The sequence below is a fragment of the Castanea sativa genome, chromosome 9, assembly GCF_040712315.1.
Source record: "Castanea sativa cultivar Marrone di Chiusa Pesio chromosome 9, ASM4071231v1".
Taxonomy (NCBI): Eukaryota; Viridiplantae; Streptophyta; class Magnoliopsida; order Fagales; family Fagaceae; genus Castanea; species Castanea sativa.
In genome coordinates this window covers 6036293-6045000 of record NC_134021.1, presented here as the reverse complement: position 1 = coordinate 6045000, position 8708 = coordinate 6036293, and positions in this window count along the sequence as shown.

Sequence of the window (8708 nt, the reverse complement as noted above, 5' to 3'; positions counted from 1 at the left end):
CTTTGGGCCAAGCTTGGAATATCCTGCGTTGGAATCAGCCCAAATCTCTTGAATCAGCCCATTAAGTGCTTCTTGGATCTTGCTCTTGTAATAGGTCCAACTGGAACATGCAATGGATCCTTAAATGCTTGTTGATTCTCATCATTATCTTCTGGGTGGATTCCTTTGGATGGCAAGTATCGGTTTCCGTATCTCTGTGGTGATGTTAATCTATATCCTATAGAGTGGTGAGCCAAAATATTTTTGTATCCTTAGTTAAATTCTTTTGGGTGGTGTTATCTGTATCTCTTTGGGTTTACTTTGGTAGTGAGCTTATCTATCCTTTAAATTATTGAGTGTACTTCTTATCCCACAAAACTAGAAAATATAAAATATATTCATCCAGCCTATTTCCATTTATCATATCATTTAAGTTTGGGTTACCCCTTACAAATCCGGTATCAGTTGGTATCAAAGCAAGTTTTTTCTAGTTGGGCTATTGAAGTTCTCATACTATTCCAGAATTGATTGTTCATCTTCTTCGTGACGCTGTATTTTCTTGTGAGGTTTCTGTATTCATGCGCCATATATGTTTGGAAAGATCTATCTTTCTATTTTCTAACAAAAAAAGCGGATCATGATTTCGAGTTTTCTACAGTGAGATATTTGCAATTTACTGAACAAACGTCAATCTGTCAGAAAGTGACGAATTTGCTTATTCTTGTTCAAGATGGCTCCAAGACAGTTAAGAAGTGTACAATATGAGCTTATTGAGATGAGACAACTTTGTGAAGCTCTTCATCAAAGGATGGATAAAGCCTTAGATTAAGTATTTACGTTCTTGGTATTAATTCTTTTCCTTTTTGGTTTTTTAGCAGCTCTTCTTTTGTTATGTTTTAAGAGCACTCACAGCAGTGGTGCTATATAGGTATATTGGTATTTTTTAACTTCTCAAACACCAAAAATGATGCTCCAGCAGTGGAGCTATAGCAAAATTTTTTTTGCTTCCAGCTACGGTGCACATCTAAAGATAGATGTGCACTGTAGCTCAAAGGTAAAAAAAAAAAAAAAAAAAAAAATTTATTAAATTTCTCTCTCTCTCTCTCTCTCTCTCTCTCTCTCTCTCTCTCTCTTTCATTTAAAAAATATTTTCTCTTTCTTTCTTTTTCTCACTCTCTCCGGCTTCTCTTCTTTCTTCGTTTTTCCTTCTGTGTCTTTTTTTTTTTTTTCCTCTCCCTCATCTACTCTCTGCTTCGCCGACCTGTTCATCTAATCTCCGCTTCTCTTCTTTCTTCATCACCGACCTGTTCTAGATCGTCGATCTTCATCGCCGACCCATCTCACTCAGTCCTCCATTTCACCGCCGATCCTCATCTTCATCGTCGATCTTCATCTTCATCGCCCACGTCACCGTCCCATGCCGCTGACCCATCTTGCCCAGTCCTCCATCTCACCGTCGATCCAAGCTCCACCGGCACTGCCTTCATCGAACTCAAGAGCGTCGCGGATTTCATGGGTCAGTGGTGGTGTGGCTGTGTTGGTGGTGAATTATATGGTGGTTTTTGGCTAATTTGGATTTTTGGCAGTGTTTATGGGTGGTTGTTTTTGGCTTGCTAGTTGTTGTTGGGTGGTTGTGGGCGGTTGTTCTTGTTTGGTTGGCAGTGGTGGTGGATCGGTTTGTGGTGTTTTTTTTTTATGTATTATTTTATTGTAGTAGATATATTATTTTATTGTGATGTTTATATTATTTTATTGTGTTGAAAGCTAAAATAGATCCACTGCTGCAATATGTTTTGTAAAGTGAGAAGGTAAAATAGATAAAGTAACTTTTTGTAGAGCTAAATTGTTAAAATTTTAACTTCACTGCTGTGGATGCTCTAACCTCCCACATGCCTTACACTTCTTAGGGATTCCTACTCTTGGTTCATCAAGTTCCTTTACTTTTTTTAGGCCTGCCAGGTGGTCTACATTTAATGGGAGGTTGCACAAAAGGAAGTCCAGTTGATTGTCACATGTTCTGCTCATTGATTGGCTCATAGCATGCCTTATACGCATTGACTTTGTAGCAATCATTTACATATTTTTCAGCATTTTTTCTGTTGAAAAATAATATATGAAATGGCATGGCAGCAAGGTATACCAGTGATCTCCTATTTCCTGCAACTGCATTTGTATTCAGCCAAGTCCACAATGAAACTGGTAACCCCATTTTTGACCTCAAACTTGGTATGACCAACCCAACAAGCTAGCCACTTGCCACTTCCAAGCTTCTCCTTGTACAACCTCTTATTACCTTAGTACACAACTCTGACTCAACTTTCAAGATTGTTTCCTTGTTTACTTGAAATTGTCCCATAAAATACAATCTAATGTCCTCGAGCTGAAAACACAAACAAATGGGGAAATGAATTATCACACTATTAAACTTGTATGCCCCTTCATCAATCACGTGGAACGATGCATTCTCAAGGTTCACACTAGGCATCCTATACCACAAGCTAACAGAAGTATACCCAAACTGCTTACATATAGACTCAATCTCACATTTCAAACACATCTCAGGATTACAATTATCCACTATTCCCACTGCACCTCCCATGTACTGACCATGATACACATTCATAGTAAAATATTGGGCGTCCATTTTGCATGCAAAAATACACACTTACAAGATTAAACAATAAATAATATAAAAAAAACAAACAAACAGTATAAATTCCACACCGTTACAAAAAACAATAATAAAAAACAAACTATAATGTCATTCTCCATTTAATTTTCAATCTTAAAATTAAATAGCAGCCAACTCTAGGATGGTTACATTATTCTTTAGGTGTAAATGCACTTTTGGTCCTTACATTTTGCGTCAATTTTAATTTTGGTCCATACTTTTTTATTTTACCGCTTTTAACATCTAAAATGAAAAACGCATTCCATTTTGGTCCTTACCATTATCTCACTAATGGAAATTGTAGATGTAGCAAACGGAGTACATTGTTGGCACAGTAAACGCTAACGTGACCATTAAAAAATTATTTAGTATTTAAAATATGCCACTTCAACATTTTAATTTTAATTTTTAAAATAAAGAATTTCTAATCTATCAATTTTAATTTTAATTGAAAAAATAATATTAAAAAAACAAAAAAGAATTTACTTTTTAACTTTTAAAGATTGAGATCTTTTTGAAGTAACTTTATCAATTTCTATTAAACTTTCTTGACAACCAATCACAACATAAAAGTTATTAAATCTTAAAAACTCAAACAAATTCTCCAAGCTATCTCTTTCTACAAAAGTCTCCAAGCTCAAGGTGGAGGTAACTGAAGGTGAGTTTTGGGTGAAGGTGGAGGTGATTGAAAGCATAAGAAAATCTTGCTTGAGTTTTGTTCAAATTTGGGTAGGAGTTGTGTTTGTTGTTATTGGTATGCTTAAGGGATTGAGTTGGGTTTGTTAGACCTTTTCTTGCTCAACCTTTTTGTGTACCCACTCAGTGAGTCAACCCAGTCCCAACCCGGAAAAAAGTCACCCAAACAAAACCCAGCAAACAAAGCCGGTGTCTTAGTCAAAACCCTAACCAAATGACACTTCTGTGCTTCATCGCTTAATCAAAACCCTAACCAAAAGACCCAGTTTGCAAGTTCTTTGGGTTCATCCTTGGTTTTTGCAAAATTGGTAGGTGTGATCATGGTCAGACTCGGCAAATAGGGGTTTAGAATCTTAGTTTTTGTATTGCTTTCTACCACTTTAGTCTTGGTTTTTTTTTTCCCCAATGTAAAGGAATTTTGGGTTGCTTCAATGTGTATGCTCTTTTGTAGTGTAATGTAATTTGGTTGTAATTGTTGTATTCATGGGTTGCTGTTAGCTTTTATGGTGTTTGATAAATTTTCTCAATAAACAAAGGTAATTGATTCCCTTTTCTATAATATTTTCATCTATCTCCATTTGATTTTGAATGCAATTACAAAAAGCAATTTTGGCCTTCGCGTCAGATTTAAAACCCAACTTAAGATTTGTTTTGTTTCTTTTCTATGTTTGAGAGAGAGAGAGAGAGACCAACGAATTACAAGGTATAAAATTCAAGTATTTTTTAATTTTAATTTTGCTTTGTGTTGGTATGGTTAAGCTGGGTTTGTGTTGGTATATGTGGATTGATTTTGTTTTGGATAATTTGGTTTATGTATATATGTGGATTGATTTTGTTTTGTACGATATTCATTTATGATTTTCCTATGTTTGATTTTCTTGTGTTTGATTTTCTGGGTTTGTATGATTTTTTTTGGGGGTTGTGCTCTTCTGTGTTCTTGACAAAGAAGAGGTCAGATCTAAATTCATGCATTTTTTTATTTAATTCTATTTTTTCCCTTTTTGTTGTTAAAATTGATAAATTAAAATTTAAAATTATGCTGACGTGGATCTGATGCAGCATTTATTAAATAACAAATAAAATTTATTATTATTATTTTAATGGCTAATTCAGCATTTAGTGTGTCAGCACTAAACTCCTTTTGTCATGTATGATATTTCCATTAAGTGAGTAACGGCAGGGACCGAAATGGAACGCATTTTTCATTTAGAGACTAAAAGGGATAAAATGAAAATGTAAGGACCAAATAAAAAATGACCCAAAATATAGGGACCAAATAAAAATTGACCCAAAATATAGGGACCAAAATGCATTTATGCCTTCTTTATGCCGTTGATTGCAAAGTTATTTGGAGATTGGTATTTTGATCGAGTACATGTAAAAGCTATTGACTGTGCCTATCCATGTGATAAAACCTTCTAGTTTTTAAGTAAGTGAAAATTTATTCAATGTGGTCATGTGGCTTCCTTATTTGTCATGCTGCTTATGGGGGTCCTTTTTGGACGGTGTCCAGGCCCAAGTAAAAGTAAAGACCCTAGGCCTTTTAGTTGTTGTTTTTAGGGATTGGGCTTGATTCACCGTAGCTAAATGGACTGATTACGAACCAAGTGGTGCACAGAGCAGGAATCCTACAACACATACATGCTAGCAAACAAGAAATATATGCATTGAACAACAAGAAACAATAAAGGGGCAATGTGGTAAAGAAAGACATGAGATAAACGCTAGGGGTCCTTAAGATGCTGTGCAATATTTCATCGATTTTTTAATTGTGTAATACATCATGCTCACTAGGACGTATCACAAGGCCCAAATAAGTTAAAAAGTCACAGACTTAGATGGCTCTTCAGGCCTCTACGACTTGCGAAGTTTGAATCCCTTTGAATCCAAGTGTGTTCTCTAGTGGCTGTTTGAGGCCTCTACTCTAATTCATTGTTGCTGAATGATCCTTCACTGTTGGCTGCTTCCCCCCTTTATAGTGTCACCCTAAGGTTTCCGGGGTACCACTGATTCCCCACGTTTGCATCCCTGGGTACCAAAACCAATGTTGTGCCAGCAACATTGGTAGCTGGTCCCTTCTTTATTTCTCATAATTTTCTTCTTTTGGTGTTTCTTCCTCAAAAGTCTCCTGCTACATTTTCGTCCCGGTATGTCTTGAAGAGCTGACCTTGGGTTTTTCTCCTTTCAAGGCTTCTAGTTCTCACCTTTTTCAAACTCAACTTTTGGCTGCCTTTCCCCTTGTCATTTTTCCCAAGTGAGCTGATTTCTTCTTGACAAGTTGAAAGTTTCTCAGCCACTTCCCTTCATGGTTCTTCTTTCTGGGTTCCCCGAGGTACCAGCCCCTTGTTTCATGAATTGTTGGTTCTTCAACCTTTCTGATTCCTTTTTGCATCATTGGGTGGCTAATAGAGACATATCTGTTCTCGTTCCTTGTGTTTCTTGGCATCCCCTTTGAATTGTTTTAATCCAACTCTGGCTTTGCTGCACGTCCTAAGGATTCCGGCCCAGTTCTCACCACTGAGCTCCCCAACGATTTTCTGACCTTGGCGGGCTGGGTTTTTCTTCTTCCCTTCGTTTTCATGGGTTCTAAAGCTCATCCATTCGCAAGTTTGGGTTCCTCTTTAAAACCTTAATGGATTTTGGGCCTATCATCCTTTTCCTTTATTGCGGGCTCAAGTATTATTATAGAGTTCAATCTTCTATGGCATTTTGGGCCTTGGTGCAACTTCATGACTTTTTAGACCTTAACATTGTTATTGCCTATTCGCGGAGAAAACAAATAGTATAAATTCTATATTTTTTTCACAAAAAATATAATGCAATGAATTTTTATTTTTATTTTTTTGGGATCAGGATGCAAGAAATCTTTTAATGATGGACACTTTCACATGCTAACAAGTTTACACATTGACTACCTTGACCCATGAAGATAAAATAGAAAAGCACCAACAAACAGTCAATGACAAAGCTAATAATAGTCAAACAACAGTTATAAAAATAGCAAAAGTGTAAAAGCAAAACCAAAGACACGACAAAAAATGTGTCAATGTTGAGATTTTGTGGTCCCTAAGAAGGTGTCAAACACATAAGAGATTTAGAGAGAGAGGGTAAAAACCTTTCAAATAGGAGGTCCAAGTGGAAGGCTTTCTTTGAATTCCTCGCTTCTCCAATGTTTTCCCTTGAGAAATCCTAAACATTGAAAGTCTACCACGTTTCCGTAAAAAATTTCAAACAAATGTGGTAGAAATTTTAAAACTTCAACAAATTGAGACATCACCATTACCCAGTAATTGTGTTCCTCAAATTTTGATTTGTCCCTTCACAAGGAATTCGCTCTTTAAAGAGCATAGAAATCAAGGTATGGACATGGGTGAGTTACAGAGTAGTTCATCAATGGTTTTGGTCTAGAATCACCAGATCTACGAGATGAGAGTGGAATCGGTGAGAAGAGATTAAGCTTTGATCTTGGGGATTAGGCAAGAAAAGTTGTGGTTGTCAAGAAGGATTTCATCTTGGGTTAGGGTTCGAAATTTCATTTTGGGGATTTTGAATTCAATTGGGTCTGAGTTGTCTGACTAGTGAGGAGGGTGTTGATGATAAGTGAGTCATGTGAGAGTCACGTGGGATTAGTAGTAGTGGAGCTAATGTGGAAATGTTGATGTAGAAAGACTATTTATATTTTAATTTAATTTATGCCATGCGTGCATTTCGTTTGTCATCTAAGCAGATTTCATTAGTCATCTAAAGGTAGGGACCAAATTGATTGTAACTTGAAAATAGCAAGGACTAAATTGATTGGGCCCAAAATGTAGGGACCAAATTGACTGTAACCCCAAAATGTAGGAATTAAAATGGTGTTTTCGCCATTTTTTTTTTTTTTTTTTCTGTTAGACCTAGAGTTTGAATTATATTAGGCAGCTTATTTTTTAGACTTAATTTTGATTAATAATTCAGACTTGCCTATTTTGATCAATTTTCATATTTATTTTATGACTTCTTTAAATTATTTTTGTATAACTATGCAATTTGAATGATAATCCACTAGTTGAACCAATGATCCAATGAGGTAGCTACTAGACCAAATTAATGTTTGGTTTGAGTTTAATAACCATGCGAATGGAGTCCAATGAGTAAATTACAAAATTGCCAACAAACCCAAAAATTAAGATCAATATATCTTACAATTTATAGTTAATACAACACTTCATGCTTAACAATGTCTTCTAATGGTGGATTTAGTCAATGTCTTCATCCAAGCTTATTGTTTTAACTAATCACATGTTTTTAGTTGGTATATTTTCATTCATGGAGTATATTCTAGAAGGCGATCCTCTCATTATTTCTCAGGCGGCAGGTGAATGCTCTCCACCTCCATCTTCAATTGGTAGAGTTATCTATGATATTATGGCTACAATTCATGACTTTTGTTGAATTGAGATTTCTCATGTTTGCAGGTAAGGAAATAAATCTGCACATTTATTGGCAAAACATGATTTAAACATTGATAATTTTTTTGTCTGGATTGAAGAAAATTCTTATTTTTTTTAGAACAAGCTCTTTGCCGTTATATATTTGTTATAGAAAATTTTTCATCTACCTATATATAAAAAAAGAAAAAGAAAAAGAAGAATAGGCTGAAGCAAATGAACTTCAGTTCCTATTGAATATAAGATTGCTGTTGTGATTTTCTTCTTTTCCTAATTTTCTCCTTATTTGATAAATGCAGTATGATCGTGTCCTTGAAATGAAAACCGTGCTCTTATTTATTTATTTTGGGGGTGATAATGTCATATACCAAATTATCAATAAGTTTATTTTTTATTTATTTTATTACTTTTTGTTCCTTTTCTTTTTTGGATCAAAATCAATGAGCTAAATGGTTTCCTAAACTCTATAGCTTGCTTGGATGGAGAACAAGAGAGAAGAGAGGGGGAAGGGAGGGAGGTGTTTAATTAGCCTTGTTTTAGATTATTTTTTTTCTATTTTTTTATTTTTATTTTTTAGTGATAATTCAATTGTTAAAATAAGACATATATTTATTTCAGTATTATAATATCATATATCAAATTATCAATGAGGTTTTTTTTTTTTAAATACTTTTTTTCCCTTTTCTACTTTGGTTCAAAATAAATAAGCTAAATGACTACATAAATTTATGGCTAGATTGAGTGGAGGAAAAGAAGAGTACTAGAGAGGAAGGGAGGGAGGTGTTTAATTAACCTTGTTTTAGATTTTTGTTTTTTTGTTTTTTTAATGATAATTCAATAGTTACAGTCATAGTTGTTAGTATTGTAAAATACATATTGTATCGTGTGTAAGAAGTTCTATATCGTATCGGCGTATCATAAGTACTCATAAATCG